We start from the raw sequence: 22,800 nt of genomic DNA, 5'->3' as shown, positions 1-22,800 counted from the left end.
CTGAAAACTGGTGATCTGGACATTTGGAAACTGCAGATTCCCTGTCGGTATTACAGACCTTAATCAGAAGAAATAAAAGAAGGTCCGTGGTTGGGCCACATTAGACCTGAGCAATTGTATTTGAATGCTTTGTGCTGGGCACATTTTCTAGTTCCCCAGAACAATATCCTTGCTTCTAAATTTGGGGGAAAAAAAAACCTCAGTCTCTCTCTCCCTCCTTTTCTTTTTCCTTCATCAGCCAAATACCTAAGAGTGGTTGGGGTGGCCGTGGTGTTTTTATAGGAATATTAAGTGTCTTTATTCTGTGACTGTGATATCTCTAAAATTTTATTCTACTAAAGTTAAAGAGTATCAGTATTTTTTTCTATCGGTAAATTTTGAGAATTATATTCACTTGTCATTTTCTTTCTCTTTGTCAGGGTTCAAGGGCAAGTGCAGGTCAATTCTGAGTCTTCTTTCAGTTTTATTCCATAATCTATATGGGACTATACTTGAACTCAAAGCACAGGCTCAATTTTAGACAACGTTAATTTTCTTTTGATATTTTTCACTTTGATGTTGTTTCTGTTGTTCATTTTGCCTTATTTGTTTGGGAATGGAAGCAGTGCAAAACTTGGAAAGAATACACCTATTTCTTCCACTGTAAATAAACAGGACCAACTCAAGAGAAGAAAGAATGTCTAAGATTTGTCATTTTCCTATGAGGAAGTTTAGAATTTCTACCAGAAATTATGGTTTCATTTACAGACTATTAAAATTTCTTTCTAATGCAAATATATTATACCTCTTTATAGATACAAATTTATATATGTTTATGCATTAACATACATTTGCATGCACACACAATTGAGGCTACTTTAGAGAAAATTATATAAGAAAAGTCTATAGGCCTCTTTAAGCTCAGGTAGTCAGTGTATGACTTTGTATGTATCTATGACTTATTCAGTGTATGACTTTGTTGGTCATTTTAAGGTCAAACAGTAGTCCTACGTTTTCCATGTATCCTGCTTGCCTAGCCTACTATGATCACTCTTGAATTTTCAACTTATTGTTTTACCACTTATCAATTTTAAAATATTCTGCTTCATCATCTTTCTTCCAACTTAATTACTACATTTTCATTTAATTGCTTTATACGTAATGCATTGTTCTTGTCTTCCAAATTGATTTGTAAACTTCTTTAGGAAGGTTACAGTTAGAATTATACTGGGGTTAGTATTAGACTTTTGTTGTTGGTTAATTTTCCTCTAAACTACAGCACAGTCTCTTGTAGAAAGAAGGACACACTTACTTTTAAAAAGTTATTTGCCAATGGCATTAGTGAGGCATTTTCATCCTATTTTGTTGGATTGTCTAATAGGATATTTAGAATAATCAATGACTGCTGTTATTGGACTAATTTGAGATATAATTTATTCACTTCAACATCCAAGATAAATAGTAATCCATAATTTTCTTAAAAAGTTTTATTTATTAGGAGCTCAGTACATAGTAGCAACCAATTTTGATCAACTGTGTTAAAAAAGAGATAGAATATCTCTAAATTAAAACCAAATGAAAACCAATCTCTTTATAATTACTATTCATAAGGCCTTTTTCTACTTCCATCTAGCTAACAAGAATGAAAAAAGAAATCCATCAAATATTTTTATGTTTCCAGGCTTGTTAGCCACAATTTACCCTTCTGATCACTCACTTTTGAACTCATATTTCTCTTATCTTGTGGTACTCTGAACTAAAATTAACACAGATTGAGAGTCTAACAAACTCTAAGAATTGCAAAACTCTAAGTGCTCTACTTCTGTGTGGACTATTTGCCTAATTTTATTTAGTCATGTAACACAGCTAGCTCTAATTTTATTCAAAATCATGAATATCCAACTTTTTTTTTTACTATCTTCCCAACAGTCTGTCTACCCAAGTTTGAATGTGAATATTTGTGTTCGTGTTTGTGTGTGTTTGTGTGTGTGTGTGTGTGTGTGTGAGAGAGAGAGAGAGAGAGAGAGAGACAGAGAGAGAGAGAGAGATGATTCTAGAGAAGATAAGTTTTTCCTACTCAATTCACTGTGTTAGTTGTTTGGAGAAAGAATTTGGAGGGAAAATCAATTGTAATATAGAAGAAGGAAAGACGTAAAGATTCTCTGATAAAAATAAAAGGAAGACATTTAGTAAAATCATACAGATTACATAGTCCTTGTGAAAAGAAAGAGACAAAACCAGACAAGAAAACAGGCAGAGCTGTGGTAAGGTTTGTTTTCTTTTGACAAAAGAGTGGACATAGCCAAGAAGATAATAGGAATTTGGCTATGTAGAGTTGAAGTCTCAGAAGAGACTGAAATCACACATTCTTTGCTCTTTTTCAGATGGCATGGGGGCCTCCTTTTTCTGATACTGGAGATATAATGAGAAAAAAACATGCAAATAAAGCAAACAGAATTTGGAGGTGAAGCCAAATAAGATCTGGCTAGCTCTACCCTGGGAGAAGTGTTTTGGAAAGGTTTGAGCAATAATGAAATACTGAAATCATGAAGAGAAAGAATTTGGGATATATATGAAAGAGCTCCTTTGAGCATGGACATTCCAAAACGCTTTCAGGTATACTAGTCAATTTCTTATCTTAGTGATTAGGGCCAAGTCAATGTAAGTAAAAAATCATGTAGTGGCATATAGCGTAAAGATTAAGTGAACAGACTCTGTATTTAGGCTGCCTGGTTAGAATCATTGTTATATAATTAATTTCTAATAGGGTATTTTTGCTATATAGGAAAACTGTTAATATGTGTGTATGTACGTATGTGTTTTATTTGTAAATAGGATTATCATATTAGTTAAAGTAGCTTTGGAGTTGATACTCTTTTCTAGATGGATAAAAAATCACTTTTAAACATCAGTACTTTTGACCTCTTTCAAATAATATAAATTTTTATTTTTATATATTCAACTGGATAGAATTTACATAATGATATATAATAATTACAGTGTAAAGAGTACTAATCAAGATGGTGTTATGATATCACAATTCAGTCATCTAGATAGAAATACGTAGCAATAATGAAGACGTAAGTTTTTGCTATCTAAAAAGACAAAGCCATAGTAAAAAACAAGATGAATATCTCCATATATAAGAAAGCAGACAAAACACAACAGATAAGCAGTCACTGCTGTGTTCCAATTCTATAAACAGAGAGAGAGGCTTTAGGTTTGACTTCTCTAGAAAGGTATTATAGGAAGTGGGGGGCTGGAGATTCACGGCTTGAAACCAGAGCAGTCATAGTATTGTAGTCAGAAATGTGTTATGCTTTTTACTGTTTTAGTGACTGGGTCTAGATTGAATTTCAAAACATTAAAGGATGGGGGCCCTACAATTGCTCCTGCAACACCTTGTTTGAATGAAGGAAGTAGAGAGAAACCTCAAAAATTACTGGAAAATGAATAAATTATTTCAGAGAGATGATGATAAGATTTGCAGTGGCAAATCATAATTTCAAAGCACATTAGGAAAACAATTGCTAAGCAAGAACAAATGACTTTTGACGCAATGAATTCAGTAACTAGGGGATTAATTTACTCTGGAAGAAAATAAAACAGTTCAAAAGGAGTTTAAGAACCTCAAATAATAGTAGCTGTATAAAAAATAAGAAATTATAAAACTAACAGGCAAAATTGAAGTACAATTTATAGTAGAAATGCTAGAAGTTAAAAAGATAATAACAACCTAAACAGAGACACAAACAATATGACAAACTCAATCTTGGACAAGGTCAAGTGAAGAATTAAAGAATCAGAAAATGGTACTTAAAGCCATCATACAGCCCTGAGACCAAAGAGAAAAAAGATAGAAATGCGAAAGATTAACTAAAAGATGGGAAAACCAGATTTAGAGCTCTAATGTATGCTTACAGGAGTGTAGAAGTAAATAATAGGAGGAAGAGCAGAGAAGTTATATTTGAAGACACAATGGTGGAGATTTTCTAGGCTTGAAGCAATACTTGAATCCCCAGATGAGTTAAAGTGGTGGCTTTTAAAGCTTGAAATTCATTCAATCACTTATGAAGCTTAAGCGAGCAAACACACAAACAATTAAATGCTGGGCACACAATTTATGTAACTGAATCAATTTTTTCTTTTGGGGATGAGCATTTTGCAGAATTACTTGAAGACTACCTTTCAAGGGGCAGTAGGATTGCAAACCATTGCCATAATGAGTGCATAGGAGGATTAATAAAATAATTTGACACTGTTGTAGTTTAAAAACTTTTTTTATTTCTGAGATATTGGTGCACTCATTACCTGGTCAGTGTACACTGTACCCAATAGGTAGTCTTTTATCCCTTCCCCTTCCACTCTTTGACCTGAATCCCCAGAGTCCAATGTGTCATTCTTATACCTCTGCATCCTCATATCTTAGCTCCCACTTATGCGTAAAAACACTTGATGTTTGGTTTTCTATTCCTGAGTTACTTCACTTAGAATAATGGTCTCCAATTCATTCCAGGTTGCTATGAATGCCATTATTTCATTCCTTTTTGTGTCTAAGTAGTATTTCATATACTACATTTTCTTTATACACTGGTTGACAGATTGGCATTTGGGCTGGTTCTATACTTTTTGCAATTGCAAATTGTGCTGCCATAAACATGCTCGTGCAAGTATCTCTTTTGTATGACTTATTTTCCTCTGTGTATATGCCTAGTAGTGAGATTGCTGGATAAAATGGTAGATAGACTTTTAGTTCTTTAAAGAATCTCCACATTTTTTTCCATAGTGGTTGTGCTAGTTTATATTCCCACAATGTAAAAGTGTTCTCTTTTCACCACACCCATGCCAATATCTATTTTTTTTTATTATGGCCATTCTTGCAGGAGTAAGATGGTATTGCACTGTGGGTTTGGTTTGCATTTCCCTGATAATTAGTGATGTTGAGCATTGTTCCATATGCTTGTTGGTCATTTGTATATCATTTTTCGAGAATTGTTTGTTCATGTTCTTAGTCCACTTTTTGATGGGATTGTTTGTTTTTTTCTTTTTTTTTTTCTTTCTTTTTTTCTCACCTGCAACTGTCTTGATCGAGTTGTGTTGTTTTTTCTTGCTGATTTGTTTGAGTTCTTCGTAGATTCTGGATATTAGTTGTTTGTCAGATGCATTATTTGCAAAATTTTCTCCCACTCTGGGGGTTGTCAGTTAACTCTATAAATTATTTCTTTTGCTGTGCAGAAGCTTTTTAGTTTAATCAAGTTCCATCTATATTTTTTTGAGACAGAGTCTCACTCTGTTGCCCAGGCTGGAGTGCAGTGACACTATCTCAGCTCACTGCAATCTCCACCTCCCAGGTTCAAGTGATTCTTCTGCCTCAGCCTCCAGAGTAGCTGGGATTACAGGCATGTACCACCATACCCAGCCAGTTTTTGTATTTTTAGTAGAGATGGGGTTTCACCATATTGGCCAGGCTGGTCTTGAACTCCTAACCTCAAGTGATCTGCCAGCCTTGGCCTTCCAAAGTGCTTGGATTACAGGCATGAACCACTGCACCTGGCCAGGTCCCATCTATTTATCTTTGTTTTTGTTGCATTTGCCTTTAGTTCTTAGTCATGAAGTCTTTGCCTAAGCCAATCTCAAGAAGAGCTTTTCTGATGTTATCTTCTACAATTTTTATGGCTCCAGGTCTTAGATTTAAGTCCTTGATCCATCCCGATTTGATTTTTGTAAAAGGTAAGAAATGAGGATCCAGTTTCATTTTTCTACATGTGGTTTGCCAATTATCCCAGCACCATTTATTGAATAGGGTGTCATTTCCCCACTTTATACTTTTGTTCTCATTGTCATAGATCAGTTAGCTCTAAGTATTTGGCTTGATTTCTGGGTTCACTATTCAGTTCCAATGGTCTCTGTGCTGATTTTTATAACAGTACAATGCCGTTTTGGTGACTATGGCCTTGTAGTATAGTTTGAGGCTGGATAAAGTGATGCCTTCAGATTTGTTCTTTTTTGCTTATCTTGCTTTGGCTATGTGGGCTCTTTTTAGGTTCCATATGAAATTTAGGATTGTTTTTTCTAGTTCTCTGAAGAGTGGTGGTGATATTTGGATGAGAATTGCATTGAATTGTAGATTGTTTTTGGCAGTGTGGTCATTTTCACAATATTGATTCTACCCATCTGTGAGCATGGGATGTGTTTCCATTTGTTTGTGCCATCTGTGATTTATTTCAGCAGTGTTTTGTAGTTTTCCTTGTACAAGTCTTCAGCTCCTTGGTTAGGTATATTCCTAAGTATTTTATTTTATTTTTGTAGTTATTGTAAAAGTGGTTGAGTTCTTGATTTGATTATCAACTTGGTCACTGTTGATCTATGGAAAAGCTACTGATTTGTGTACATTAATTTTGTGTCTTGAAACTTTGCTGAATTCATCTACCAGTTCTAGGAGCTTTTTGGATGAGTCTTTGGGGTTTTCCAGGTATAACGTTTATATCATCAGCAAAAAGTGACATTTGACTTTCCCTTTACTGATTTGGATGCCCTTTATTTCTTTCTCTTGACTGATTTCTCTGGCTAGGACTTCCAGTGCTATGTTGACTAGAAGTGGTAAAAGTGGGCATCCTTATCTTGTTCCAGTTCTCAGTGGTAATGCTTTCAACTTTTTCCCATTCAGTATAATGTTGGCTGTGAGCTTCTCATAGATGGCTTTTATTACCTTAAGATATGTCTTTTCTATGCTGATTTTGCTGAGGGTTTTAATCATAAAGGGAAGCTGGATTTTGTCAAATGCTTTTTCTTCATCTACTGAGATGATCATGTGATTTTTGTTTTTGATTCTGTTTATGTGGTGTATCACATTTATTGAGTTACATATGTTAAACCATCCTTGCATCCCTGTTATGAATCCCACTTGATCATGGTAGATTATCTTTTTGATATGCTGTTGGATTCAGTTCACCAGTACTTTGTTGAGGATATTTGCATCTGTGTTCATCAGGTATATCGGTCTGTAGTTTTCTTTTTTGGTTATGTCCTCTCCTGGTTTGGTATTAGGGTGATACTGGCTTAATAGAATGATTTAAGGAGGATTCCCTCTTTTGTCTACCTTGTGGAATAGTGTCAATAAAGTTGGTGCCAGTTTTTCTTTGAATGTCTGATAAAGTTCAGCTGTAAATCTGTCTGGCCCTGGACTTTTTTTTTCTTGGCAGTTTTAAAATTACTGTTTTAATCTTGCTGCTTGTTATTGGCCTGCCCAGAGTTTCTATATCTTCTTGGTTTAATCTAGGAGGGTTGTGTATTTCCAGGAATTTATCCATCTCCTCTAGGTTTTCTAGTTTATGCCCATAAAGCTGTTCATAGTAGCCTTGAATAATCTTTTGTGTTTCTGTGGTATCATTGGTAATATCTTCCATTTTATTTCTAACTTAGCTTATTTCAATTTTCTCTCATCTTTTCTTGGTTAATCCAGCTAATGGTTTATTGATTTTATTTATCTTTTCAAAGAACCAGCTTTTTGTTTCATTTATCTTTTGTACTTTTTTTCCATTTCAATTTCATTCAGTTCTGCTTTCATCTTTGTTCTTTTCTTCTTCTGTGTTTGTGTTTAGATTGTTCGTTTCACCAATTACATGGAGAATTGGAGATGTGACCTTCGATTGTCTCTATGTGCTCTTTCAGACTTTTTGATGCAGGCATTTAATGCTATGAATTTTCCCCTAGCATGACTTTTGCTGCATCCCAGAAGTTTTGTTAGGTTGTGTCACTATATGTTACTATTATTGCCCAGTTCAAAGAATTTTCTAATTTCCATCTTGATTTCATTGTTGACCTAACAATCATTCAGGAAAAGGTTATTTAATTTCCATGTATTTTTATTGCTTTGAGTGTTCCTTTTGGAATTGATTTCCAGTTTTATTTTACTGTGGTCTGAGAGAATACTTGATATCATTTCTATTTTCTTAAATTCACTGAGACTTGTTTTATGGCCTATTGTATAGTCTATCTTAGAGAATGTTCCATATGCTGATGAATACAATGTATATTCTGCAGTTGTTGGGTAGAATGCTCTGTAAATATCTGTTAGGTCCATTTGTGGTAGGGTATAGTTTAATTCCCCTGATTCTTTGTTGATTTTCTGTCTTCATGATCTGTCTAGTGCTGTCAGTATAATATTAAAGTCCCTCACTATTATTGTGTTGCAATTTGTCTCATTTTTTAGGTCTTGTAGTAATTGTTTTATAAATTTGGGAGCTCCAGTGTTAATGTACATATATATTTAAGATTGCAATATTTTCCTCTTGAACGAGTCCTTTTATCACTATATGGTGTCCCTCTTTGTCTTTCTTAACTGCTGTAGCTTTAAAGTTTGTTTTGTCTGATATAAGTAGAGCTACTCCTGTTTGCAATTGGTGTCTGTATTGAATATCTTTTTCCACCCCTTTACCTTAAGTCTATGTTAGTTCTTGTGTGTTTGGTGAGTCTCTTCAAGACAGCAGAAACTTGGTTGCTGAATTCTTTCTTTAAATTATTTATTTCTTGAGTGTTTTTTTTTTTTTTTTGGTACTTTAGGTTCTGGGGTACATGTGCAGATCATGCAGGATTGTTGTATAGATACACACATGGCAATGTGGTTTGCTGCCTCCATCCCCCCATCACTTACATCTGGCATTTCTCCCCATGTTATCCCTCCCTGACCTCCCCTCCACCTCTGTTCCTCCCTTGGCCCCCTCCAACAGACCCCAGTGTGTGATGCTTCCCTCCCTGTGTCTATGTGTTCTCATTGTTCAACACCCACCTATGAGTGAGAATATGCGATGTTTGATTTTCTGTTCTTGTGTCAGTATGCTGAGAATGATGGTTTCCAGATTCATCCATGTCCCTACAAAGGACACAAACTCATCGTTTTTTATGGCTGCATAGTATTCCATGGTGTATAGGTGCCATATTTTCCTTGTCCAGTCTATCATCGATGGGCATTTGGGTTGGTTCCAGGTCTTTACTGTTGTAAACAGTACTGCTATGAACATATGTGTGTATGTGTCTTTATAAGAGAATGATTTATAATACTTTGGGTATATATCCAGTAATGAGATTGCTGGGTCAAATGGAATTTCTATTTCTAAGTCCTTGAGGAAGCACCACACTGTCTTCCCCAATGGTTGAACTAATTTACACTCCCACCAACAGTGTAAAAGAGTTCCTATTTCTCCACATCCTGTCCCGCATCTGTTGTCTCCAGATTTTTTAATTCTAACTGGCATGAGGTGGTATCTCAATGTGGTTTTGATTTGCATTGATCTAATGGCCAGTGATTATGAGCATTTTTTCATATCTTTGTTGGCCTCATATATGTCTTCTTTTGAAAAGTGTCCGTTCATATCCTTTGCCCACTTTTGGATGGGTTTATTTGTTTTTTTCTTGTAAATCTGTTTTAGTTCTTTGTAGATTCTGGATATCAACCCTTTGTCAGATGGGCAGATTGCAAAAATGTTTTCCCATTTTATTGGTTGCCAGTTCAGTCTAATGATTGTTTCTTTTGCTGTACAGAAGCTCTGGAGTTTAATTATATCCCATTTGTCTATTTTGGCTTTTGTTGCCAATGCTTTTGGTGTTTTAGTCATGAAGTCTTTGTCTGTTCCTATGTCCTGAATGGTTTTGCCTAGGTTTTCTTCTAGGGTTTTTATGGCTTTAGGTCTTATGTTTAAGTCTTTAATCCATCTGGAGTTAATTTTAGTGTAAGGTGTCAGGAAGGGGTCCAGTTTCTGCTTTCTGCACACTGCTAGCCAGTTTTCCCAACACCATTTATTAAACAGGGAATCCTTTCCCCATTTCTTGTTTTTATGAGGTTTGTCAAAGATCAGATGGTTGTAGATATATGGCTTTGCCTCCAAGGTCTCTGTTCTGTTCCATTGGTCTATATCTCTGTTTTGGTACCAGTACCATGCTGTTTTGATTACTGTAGCTTTGTAGTATAGTTTGAAATGAGGTAGTGTGATGCCTCCAGCTTTGTTCTTTTTGCTTAGAATTGACTTGGCTATGTGGGCTCTCTTTTGGTTCCATATGAAGTTTAAGGTGGATTTTTCCAAATCTTTGAAGAAGGTCATTGGTAGCTTGATGGGGATAGCATTGAATCTATAAACTACTTTGGGCAGTATGGCCATTTTCGCAATACTGATTCTTCCTAACCATGAGCATGGAATGTTTCTCCAGCTCTTTGTGTCCTCTCTTATTTCCTTAAGCAATGGTTTGCAGTACTCCTTCAAGAAGTCCTTTACATCTTTTGTTAGTTGTATTCCTAGATATTTTATTCTCTTCGTAGCAATTGTGATGGCAGTTTGTTTATGATTTGGCTCTCTGTTAGTCCATTATTGGTATAATGAAATGCTTGTGATTTCTGCATATTGATTTTGTATCCTGAGACTTTGCTGAAGTTGCTTATCAGTTTAAGGAGATTTGGGGCTGAGACAATGGGGTATTCTAAATATGCAATCATATTGTCTGCAAATAGAAACAATTTGACTTCCTCTTTTTCTAATTGAATATCCCCCATCCCCCACCTTTTTTTTCTTGCCTAATTTCTCTGGCTATAACTTCCAATACTATATTGAATAGGAGTGGTGACAGAGGGCATCATTGTCTAGTGCTGGATTTCATAGGGAATGCTTCCAGTTTTTGACCATTCAGTATGATCCATTCTGCCATTCTGTACCTTTTAAGTGAAGCATTTAAACCATTTATATTCAATGTTAGTATTGAGATGGGAGGTAGTATTCTATTCATTGTGCTATTTGTTGCCTGAATACCTTGTTTTTTTTGTTTTTTGTTTTTTTCATTGTGTTATTGTTATATAAGTCCCGTGAGATTTATGCTTTAAAAGGTTCTATGTTGGTGTATTTCTAGAATTTGTTTCAAGATTTAGAGATCATTGTAGATTGTAGTGCTGGCTCTGTGGTGGCTAATTCTCTCAGCATTTGTCTGGAAAAGATTGTATCTTTCTTGTATTTGTGAAGCTTAGTTTCACTGGCTATGAAATACTTGGCTGATAATTGTTCTGCTTTAGGAGGCTAAAAACAGGACCCCAACTCTTCTAACTTGTAGGATTTCTGCTGAGAAATCTGCTGTTACTCTGATAAGTTTTCCTTTATAGGATACCAGATGCTTTTGCCTCACAGCTCTTAAGATTCTTTTTTTTGTTGTTCTGACTCTAGATAACCTGATAACTAAGTGCCTAGGCAATTATGTTTTTGGAATGAATTTCTCAGGTGTTCTTTGGGCTTCTTGTATTTGGATGTCTAGATCTCTAGCAAGTCCAGGGAAGTTTTCCTTGACTATTTCCTCAAACATGTTTTCCAGAATTTTAGATTTCTCTTCTTCCTTCCAATTATTCTTAAGTTTTGACTTTTAACATAGTCCCAAAATTCTTTGTCCATTTTTTAAAATTCTTTTTTCATTGTCTTTGTTGGATTTGGTTAATTCAAAAGTTGTGTCTTCAGGCTCTGATCTTTCTTCTGCTTGTGCAATTCTGTTACTGAGACTTTCTGGTGCATTTTGCATTGACACTGTCATTGTTTTAAAATGTGTTCACAAATTCTCCCTTGGAAACGTGGAGTATAGTTCCTCTCCTCTTCTTGGAAGTGGGCTGAACTTAGACTCACTTCTAACAAATAGGATGTGGCAGAAGTGATTGTGTGGGGCTTTTCAAGCTAGACCATGGAAAACATTGCTAACTCCTCCCTGTTCTTGATTAGATCATCTACTGTGGGAGAAGCAAGGCGCCACAGTATAGGGACACTCAAGCAGCCTGAGGAGAGACCCACATGGGGAAGAATGGAGGCTTTGCACTGGCCAGCATTAATTTATACCAACTTATGAGTCAACCACATTTGAATTAGATCCTCCAGCCCAGTCAAGCTTTCAGATGACTTTAGAAGTGGCCAACATCTTCACTGCAAACATAATCCAGAGATTGGCTACTTCTTGAGTTATAGAAACCATAAAGTGGTAATTGTTTATTGTTTTAAACCACTGAGTTTCTGTGTAATTGGTTACAGAGAAATAAATAACTAATACAGATACTATGACAAATTATAGTAAAAGTACTGATTATAAAAGATAAAGAGAAAAATGTAAGAGTTACCAGATAGAAGGGCTCTGTTACCTAGCAAAGAATAATAGTTACAATGACATAACATTTCCCATCAATTGATGCAGGAAGACATAGGACAATGCTGAGGGAAAACATATTTCAAGTTAGATTTTAATATTCACCTGAATGATCAGGGTAAAAGAATCACATTTTCAAACATAGAAAGACAAAGACAAAGGTATCTACTCAGAGATCTAACTGAATGAACTAATGAATAATATATTTCAGAAATAAGAGATTGGAAACAGAAGAAAAAATGCATATGAAAATTGAATGATGAACACAGCAATTGGTGACATATACTGGTAGAACTATTTATAGACCATAAATTAATTCAATTTTTAAGATAAATAAAATTTTGGATAATACCAAGGAAAATGATAGAGGATGAGGGAAGTTGCTGTTAGATGAGATTTTAAAGAATGGTAAGATTCTTGCCTTAGTTAAGGAGACTGGAGAAGGTACTATATGATCTTAAACTTTGTTAGAATTATAGTATCATATATGTATATTAAAATGTAAAAGTAATCACTAAAATATAACACTGTAATCCACAATTTCAAAGTCAGTAGTGTTTCTGGGTGGGGTAAAGCAGAAGTTTAAAAAATATGTAACAATCCATCAGAAAACAGAAAAAGAATTAAAAAAAGAAGCAGAGAAAAGAAATAGTATATTACATGATAGAAATCAGTCTGAAGAACAATACAAATAAATTTTCAGAATAAATACAAAGACTCATACTTATCTACTAAAAATAAAGTCTTTTGGATTGAATTACAAAAGTAGCTATATTCTGTTTACAAGATGGCAGGGAAGTTGGAAGAAAGGGATAGAAGAATAACAAACAGAGCATAGGGAAACACAAAACAAAAGAAAAATGTGGTAATGATATTAATAAGACAATACAGAATTATGATAAAAGGCATTATAGAAAAGAGATAAAGAGGAAAATCATCCAAAGGTTAAAAATACAATCTGCAGAGGGGGAATTAACAACAATAATTAATGTGTATGCACTTAATATAATTTCAAAATATATAAAGACTAAACTGATAGATTTAAGAGAAGATGTAAGAAAAGCTGCTAAGGCAAAGCTAAAATTCTCCAAATAAAAGCCTATTGAGAGTTTATTGTGAATGTCCCTATGAAGTAGAAGGCTCATTTTAAATGAAAAGGCCAGCATTCAAAAGGAAAGTTATTTTTTTTCAAATATCAAGAAAAGACAAACATGACAGTTGCCTGTGATTCCAGATGCAATTTGGTATTCTGGTACAGTATTAACTTACTCAAATAGAAAATTAAAATATAATGTTCATAAATGCTACAGAGTATTTCTCAAAATAGAAAATTATAACTGCTTCTCACTTCAAGTTATCTTTGCCTCTAAATTTACTTCTCAAATATTGATTTTCTAAGCTTTCCATTAACTTGTGAGAATTTATTTGGTGACAGCATTACTGTTTAAGATGACTTGTGAAAGTTTTAGAAAATAAGAAGTGTGTATTAAGAAATGTAAAAATTATTCCAGTTATATAAAGCACTCTGTTTTTTTTGTTTGTTTGTTTGTTTTGTTTTGTTTTGCTTTTTGCCTTTGAAAAGGGGACTCTTTTCTGAAGATCATTTTATTAGGTTAGTGTTAAAAAAAAAGTAATTGCAGTTTTTGCCATTATTTTTTTTTTTTGCACCAACCTAGTATTTTCTTTCTTTCTTTCTTTTTTTTTTTTTTTTTTTTCCAACATTTAAGTTCAGGAGTACATGTGGAGGATGTGCAGGTTTGTTATATAGGTAAACATGTGCCATGGTGGTTTGCTGCACAGATCATCCAGTCACTTAGGTCATAAGCCTAGCATCCATTAGCTACTCTTCCTGAAGCTCTCCTTCCTCCCACTCCCAGCCTCCAACAGGCTCCAGTGTGTGTTGTTCCCCCCATGTGTCCATGCAGTCTCATCATTCAGCTCCCACTAATAAATGAGAACATGTGGTGTTTGGTTTTCTGTTTCTGCAGTAGTTTGCCAAGGATAATGGCTTCCATCTCCATCCATGTATGTGCAAAGGGCATGATCTTGTACCTTTTTACAGCTGCATAGTATTCCATGGTGTATATGTACCACATTTTCTTTATCCAGTCTATCATTGATGGGCTTTTAGGTAGGTTGCATGTCTTTGCTATTGTGAATAGTGATACAATTTAATGAAATGGCACTATGATTATTTTATTTTCGTACTGCCATTTCATTACATTGTTTATAATTTTCCTTATAGTCACTATCTTGAGAAAATCTCCGACCATTTGGTATATATGAACACCACTACAGGGCTTTTCAAAGGACAAACTCAGAGATTGGGAAGTCAAAATCTTAGTAATGAAATACTTTCCTTACACTCATGTGCAATATCCTAACAGCAATCCAGGTGGTAGGCTTGGATCCTCACTTCACTCTCACTAGCTGTTTTCTCTGAGTTGTTGTTCAGCTTCTCTGAACTTGAGTGTTTACTACTTCAGAAAATGTAGTTATTAACTGTCAACTCACAGAATTGTGGAGAAGATTAAATGACATGATTTATATAAAGCAATTAATTAATATAACAGCTAACTCACAACTGGGAAGTACTGGAGGCAAATTTTGAAGCCATGTCTTCTAGTTCTTTTTATTTCCACAGAGCTTTTTTTGATCTTTAGGGTGTCTCTCTGAGACATGAAAGCTGTTCCTTTAACTGACTTCAAAGGGAGAAGGCGATTTTATTTTGTAATGTCAATCTGCCTTAGCTGGCTGCATCCCAGGTATTGATCATGTTAATATCCTTTTCCAGGTGTTAAAAAGCATATCCTTAACTCCTTTCTTAAATTGAATTATTGGAGAAGAAATAAATCACTTTGTAGAGAGATAAATTTATTTTTTAGGCCCTGTTATTAAAACATAGATGCTAACCTACACAGATTATTTGAATCTGCTCTTAACTAGACTATTTGTCTTATCTAGCATCCTATTTTAAGGATAACTGAGTTGGAGATGCCTGTTAGAAGGCAAGCACTACAAAGAACAAAATGGGCCAAATTGTTCTTATTTTTGACTTGAAAAACGCATGGCCCAGGGTTGAAAAGTAATCCTAGCGAGGCTTTGTGATATTTTGTTTCTGAACAGATACTTTTTTTCTTCCCCTATCATTAAAAGAAAATCTGGCAATAATAATGACAAACCTAAATAAATACCTGGTTTCTCTTTCCTGACTCTTGGTAGCTAAAGCAAAGAAACCCGATCCTGATGTACTGCCACTGTTTACATTTCTGTCTGCTTTGAAGCAGGGCCATGCCTGAAGAGGTTTACCCACTGTGGCTCCATCTCTGAAGTAGTCAGAGGGCAAGCGCCTTTAGAAAACATACACATCATCCTCAAATGTGGTGACTCTCTTCCCCAAGTCAAAAGAAGGCCTGCTTGCCTCCATGATTCCCTCCCATGACTTGAGTTGGGAACATTTCTGTGGCCTTTCAGATAGAATTCTGGATGCCAGTTAAAGCCATACACCTCCAAACCATAGGTTCCCATACTGTCAGGATGTTAGGTATCTACCCATTTAAAAGTTGTATCCAAGAGAGGGCCAGGTGTGGTGGCTGCCTGTAATCCCAGCTCTTTGGAAGACTGAGGCAGGTGGATCACTTGAGGCCAGGAGTTTGAGATCAGTTTGGCCAACATGGTGAAACTCCATCTCCACTAAAATACAAGAACTAGCCAGGCATGTTGGCACATGCCTGTAATCCCAGCTACTCAGGAGGCTGAAGCATTAGAATTGCTTGAATCCAGGAGGCGGAGGTTGTAGTGAGCCGAGATCATGCCACTGCATTCAGCCTGGGCAACAGAGAGAGACAGTGTCTCAAAAAAAAAAAAAAGCTCAACACAAGATACCATGGAAGATGATCTCCATGTTAACCTGTGATCATAGTTATTCTGTTTTTTATAGCACTACTAATGGATACTGCCCCAAACTCTCTAATCCTTTAACTTCCTGGTTATGAGTCAGTGTCAGGCTGTGCTTGCATGCTCAGTCTGAATTTTTTCCTCTATTTTATTTTTCCTCCCTCGTGTGATCTGATCCTCATCATGAGCTGCCCACTCTTCATCAATCAAAGCCCTGTTGGCCCTCACCTCTCTGATGCTTTCCCTGACCTTTCCCTATCTCCTCTGTACTGTGTATATAACCCTACACAAACTTCTATCATTGTAAATATTATACTTGTTTTCATATCCATCTTTCTCACTGAATTAGAAAACTTTTCAAGATATGAACCATGTCTTATTTTTCTCTGTATCCTTAAGAATTAACCTCATTGCATAGGACATAGTAGGCATTCCACAAATAGATGGGTTTGAAGCTATCCTAACATTTATATCTTACTATTTGCAGGTAAGCTTTTCCCTTGAATTGTTTAGATTCATCTGGAGTGAAGTTCTTTTCAGTAGAAAACCTGAAGTCAATGTTTTTCAAAGTGTGGTTCATGGGTCACTCGCATTAAGGATCATTTGGGGTGTTGTTAAAAAGCACTAACATAAACCTATCAAATATGAATCTCTGGGGAATGCATCCTAAGCTGTGTCATTTAGTAAGATCTGCAGATGCTTCTGATGTGCACTGGCTTTTAAGAACGGGTTAGAAGAAGAGTTCCATTAATCCATCAACTTAGTTATTTCTTTCTCTTTCTATAGAGGTTTTGAGGAAGGTATAATGGATATGGCCATAAATTAAATAAATAACATTATATTAGGATCAGGGGGAAAACTTCTGGATGGTTTAATGTAACAGATGCTATGACTAAGCTTCAAATTGTATTCTAAGATACATGCCAGGCAGAACAAAAAATAAAGTAAAAGAAAATCAAGTACACAGTACTTAGTATAGGAAGGGATGACATGTGAGTTTCTCAGGGGAGACCCTTCTCCCCCACCCAGGCACTAATTTTTTTTTTCCAGAATAAACATGAGTTAAATGTTTTATTTAACTCATTCATAAGGCAATCAGGGAAGTGTTGCAACTAGGTGAAAGGAGAATCCCAAGGACAGACACATTTATAGACCGGGAATATTAAAATGACTGTGCAATAGGGCCACATTGGTTCTTTGGGTCACTTTTCCACTGGACAGAATTCATTTGCAGGTCTATGGACAAGAATAATTTAGCATTGCTGCCAGTTATTTATAATGTATAAAGCTGTAAAACAGCTCCCACAGAATGGGAATCAGACAGCACAGGTGTGCTCTAGAATGACACACAATTTTCCATTTAAACACAAAGTTTTCCTTATAGTCACCCCACTTTTGATTAAAAAGAGCCTCAAAGATTCTTGAAGACAAAGTGAGTATTGCCTTATTAGATTTGGCCTGGTTTTTTACACAGGTGCAGGAAATGCTAACCATATGGGCCTTCTTTATCCGGAGGTCTCTAAGAAATCTCAGCTTGGTCCTTTACAAGCTTTTATTTAACTTGCTGTCCCAAGGGTAAGGATGTAAGGCCAAGGAAATTTCTCCACAAGATTTCATCTGCAGTATCCATACATTTTGGCCTAATTCATTTCTTCTTGATGAAATTTTCAAAACATCTCAAGGATCTTGGCCTGCCATGAAAACCTTTTTTTACCACCTCCAAGGCTGGACCTTGTATAAATCCAGGTCAGTTTTCCTAGGAGACCTTCACCAGCATTGACTCCATCAAGTCAACTTTAGTTCTCTAAAGGTACTGATGATGTGCAGGCTATGGCTTCCCCAGGCTGGCAGGAAGCTCCATTGTTCACAGAGCTGCAGCCAGGCACTACATTTTTAAAGTGATTCCTCACTTGGGATTTACTTGGGAGTAATGAGTGCTAGAATGATCAACATTTTCAACAAGATTTTTGGCAAATGTCTATTTCTTTAGGGAATAAAAGATGATATAAGCTCAGGATACACACTAAGGCTGCCTTCACTTTTATGTTGTTGTACTTTTTTTTTTTTTTAAACAGGTTGATTCCAAATAGCCTCTCTCCAGTTTGCCATTAAAGGCACCTCTTTACACAGCTTCTTAGATAAGCTTCCCTTCATCACTTGTCACAGTGGGGCCACACCAAAGGTATAATCTCTAACAAGTAACGAGAATGCAGGTACAAAGCATTGCTGATTGAGAGTAGATTTATGTTCTTTGGAAACCAGATGAGCAATTGGTAATGTTGACATTCTATTTATGAAATTTGAGAAGCTTGACTAGCAGTATTCTCTGGATAGATGTCATCCAGCTTCATAACAAAGTAAGCAACAGACAACAATATCAACAACAGTAAATACTTATCAAAGAGCTACTACATGGACACTGTGAATATGCTATCTGAGTCTATTTTAAGAACTCTATGTTCTAGATAATATTACCCCCCATTTCACAAATGAGGAAATGGACTTGCAGAGGTCAAGTAAATTATCCTACTTCACATAACTAGTAAGAGGTGCAGTCAGGATTAACACCCAGGTCTGCCTGATGTTAAAGCATGTGAACTCTGCAGAGTACTATCTACACAACATAAATATTAAAAAGAGGAAAGAATTGGAATAGGTAATGGAACATGTCCTGGCCTAGGAATCAAGACATTCAAGTTCCTTTGCTAACCTGGGGAAAGTCACTGTTTATTTGGTCTCAAGTATCTTTATGTATGAAATAAAAGATGTTTCTGGCCTCAAATTTATTTTTTAAAAATATTTTTAAGTAAATACTTTTTGTAGAGATGGGCGTCTCACTATGTTGCCCATGCTGGACTCAAACTCCTAGTCTCAAGCAATCCTTGAGCCTTGGCCTCCTAAATGGCTGAGATTACAGGTGTGAGCCACTGCCCTGGCCCCTGCTCTCCAATTTGTTTATCTACAAACTAAGGAATTGAATTATATGACTTTGAGGTCTCCTTGCAAATTTAAAGTTGATTATTATTCTTTTGCTAGAACCAATATTAATACAAATAAACTATTTAAAATAAAAATTTAGTTTTCATCATTGGACTTTATTGCTTGTACATCAGAGATAAAGATGAAACATGAAAAAGGGAGCAGTAAGTTTTTGCACAAGTGATTAAATCACTGCTTATGTTGCACAGATGTTATATTAGCCCTAGAACTAACATTGATAATTTCTATTTAAGTGTTTACTTTGTCAGTCACTCTTATAAGGGCTATAAATGTATTATCCCCCTCTAAGTTCTTCAATTTATGATGTAGATAGTATTAACCTAATTTTACAAGTGGGGAAACTGAGGCACAAAGAAATTAAGTAACCTACTGGAAGTTACACATGTGACAGGTGTTGGAACCATGATTTGGACTCAAGAAGTTTACCTGAAACTCTTGAGCCCATAAAGTTTTCTTGAGAGCCTACTGCCCATGTTATTAACCATTAAGTCTTCTCCAAAAATAATGCCTTGTATATAGTTTGTTATTCATGGAAATAAATATAGTAAAAGGCCTGAGTCATGTATTTGATATCTGAAGGAAATAACTGAATGTAAAATTACTTGAAATCTGTATTGTCATAGAATTCTAATAGCTTTCTGTGACATCTTTGCACGAATCAAAATAGTTACATTTTGAAATTAAGCTCAGTGAAGGCATGGCCTTCTCTGTCTCATGTCGCATCTAGAACATTGCTCAGTGCATCTTTGTTGGATGAACTAATGTGTTAAAGAGAAAGAAATTTTCCTTTACTGAGTATATATGCTTGAATTTATGCATCTCATTTTAATATCTGAAAAATTATATTAAAAACTCACTCCAATTAGAGTATACATATTTCAGGTCACAATAACTTTTTATTTTAAATAATGTCAACATTAAAAAACCTTAATTAAAGTACATTTTTCTCAACATTCAATTTAAGAGGGCCTAATTATCTGTTGACTTGAAGCATTATGTATTATCATTTGGTGCTATCATTATTATACAAGTTATTTTTTCTTAGAGAAATGTAGTGACAACTGTTTGACTATAAGACCACTTTAGAAAGCCTTATAGAACTTTTTAGATGAAGCCATACCATAATATCCCCTAGAGTCAAAATCAATGGGTCAAGCTCTTCTTTTAGAACATGCATCGTCTTAAATCATGCAGATTTAATTTTCCCAATGATAGTCTCCAGGAATATCAGAGGTTTGTGATTTATTTATTTATTTATTTATTTATTTATTTATTTTGATGTTTAAATGCACAATGTACTCATGACAGCAAATCAAACCTGTTAGTGGCACCAAACAAGTAGGATTGATGCCGGGAACAGGACCACTGCAAATTTTATTAAAACTGCAATCACTGAGAGCACAGCACACGTTGGGGTTTTAAATACCTCTCTCTGTGGCATTTGTGATATTAAGAGCTGCAGCATAAACAGAGGAAAAAGCAAATCAAATGTGTTGTAAACATTACATGATTGCTTCCACTTTTGTAGATGCAACAAGAAAATTTGATCTCTAGGAAAGAAGGCAGCCAGAAGTCTAACGTTTTGAAAACAACGCTGATCTTTTATAGTTATGTCTATTGACATTTGCTTCTGTGATATGATAGATAGATAGATAGATAGATAGATAGATAGAAAGTATTATTTATGCTCATCGTTTAGAATTCTACTTGTCTTACCCATTTCATATGCCTGCAAAAATATCTTCAAATAAAGGCTTCTGAATAGATTTTGTTGGCCCTAAGGGTACATAGTGCAGCCTTTTAATTGCAAAGAAACTGGGCTCGTAGCACTCAGGTGTCCTGACAAGTGATGGAGACTCATGCACTGAAGCCACTTAAATTTTCCGTATAACTTGCCTCCTCACTCCCCAGAATGCCTCTCCTGTGTTTTGACAGGAGGCTGCTTTTCAAAGCCCCAAAGAAATAAGGAGTTGTTTAAGCATTAGGGAACCCTGCAATATAACCCGGTACCTAGAAGGACTCAATTCTTTTTGTTCTGTGTCTAGACCCTCCCTGACTCTTATTTGCAGTTTTGTGTTGGTGCCCAGACACCTCTTCCCAACAGCAATTGCTGACTGATAGCCCTCTCTTGATTCCAGCTTCACTTCTGTCTGATCTTGGCCCTAATGGCTTAAAGCTTCAAGGGTAAACAAGATAATTATAGAAAATGCAATCAACAAGAGCTCGATACACTCCAGCATCCATCTATTTTAATGTGGGTCTCAAGTACTCTACATTCAACCAGTTTCTATACATAAAGCAGTATTCATGTGAATGTGATATTCACAGAATGTAGTAAGAGCCACATTCAGTCTTGAATAAATAAGTGCATTTAAAAAAATCATAGTTGAGTCAAAGAATATGAGAGAAGGAAGAAAATGAGACATTTGCAAATTTTAAATGAGTCTTTTACAATAATTAAAAAACTATAACAAAAACTCCTTCAGCTATAAAAAATAATAATTACATTACCACCTTAAAAGATTTCATTTCTGTGGTCTGATATTTTATTTTATTTTATTTTATTTTATTTTATTTTATTTTATTGTAGAGATGAGGATTTTGCCATGTCATCCAGTCTTGTCTCAAATTCCTGGACTCAAGCAATTCGCCCACCTTGGCCTTCCAGTGTATGGGGATTATAGGCATGAGCCCCTGCACCGGTCAGAGGACCTAATTTTCTCTCACTCTCTCTCTCTTTTTTTTTTTTTTTTGAGACAGGGTCTCGCTCTGTCACCCAGGCTGGTGTTCAGTGACTCTATCTCAGCTCATTGCAACCTCCGCCTCCCAGACTCAAGTGATTCTCTTGCCTCAGCCTCCCAAGTAGCTGGGATTACAGGTGCATACCACTATGCCTGGCTAATTTTTGTATATTTAGTGGAGATGTGGCTTCACCATGTTGCCCAGGCTGGTTTCCAACTCCTGGCCTCAAGTGATCTGCCCACCTCAGCCTCCCAAAGTGCTGGGATTACAGGTGTGAACTACTATGGTTGGCCCTCTGGTCTAGCATTTTAAAGGGGAGCATATGCCTCTGGTCAAAATAGGAAAGTAAAATCAGAATCTTGTATTTCAAAATTTGTCCCAAGCAATCACCATAGCAAGCCCTCAATGAAAATCCCAGCCCTACCTTTCAAATCAGCATTTTCTATTGCCATATCACTCTGTCCCTGAGTGCCTGTCATCCTGGCCTTTAGAGGTACTCAGGAGAAAATGGTTTCAGAGATTTAAGAAAAAAATATAGATCACTCTTTGGCTACATACTATACCCAAAGTAGAATGTGAAGTGGGTTAGAGAAGCAGACAAAACTGTCTCTGAGAAGAGAATTTCCTCTATATGGCCCTGAAAAGCCACTTAGTCTCTATTTCAACCTAATAAAAAAAAATAGGCAGCAAATAAAAGGTTTTGAGGGAAGAAGGCCAGCTGGCATCATCTCACTGAAAATAATGCTTTTATTTCTGTGAGGAACTAATGAAATGTTCTCGGGCAGCAGGAAAATTTCTAGTTAAAAATAAAGATTTATGAGCCAACATGGTTGATTTATTTTTGTTTTAGTACTGTATATTCATTCTCATATTTGGAGACAGCCAAGGAAAGATCTTAGCTGGAGGGCAGGAGCCACAAACTGGGTGTGAATGTCTTTAGCACCTGTAAGTCAAATCTCAATTTCAGAGGTATTAAAATGTGCAACAAAGAAACTAAAATTTATTCAATTGTGATTGTAAGGGATT

At 35.7% G+C, this 22,800-nt stretch overlaps 1 protein-coding gene across 3 annotated transcripts in view; it reads right to left on the bottom strand.

Moving 5' to 3' along the window:
• MUSK (muscle associated receptor tyrosine kinase) overlaps window positions 1–22,800 on the bottom strand; it is a 127,117-nt gene that overhangs the window by 68,205 nt on the left and 36,112 nt on the right. The gene's annotated exons all lie outside the window — the stretch shown is intronic.

This window comes from Saimiri boliviensis, chromosome 2, assembly GCF_048565385.1.
Source record: "Saimiri boliviensis isolate mSaiBol1 chromosome 2, mSaiBol1.pri, whole genome shotgun sequence".
In the NCBI taxonomy this organism is placed as follows: Eukaryota; Metazoa; Chordata; class Mammalia; order Primates; family Cebidae; genus Saimiri; species Saimiri boliviensis.
This window is presented reverse-complemented; position numbering and strand designations above follow the sequence as displayed.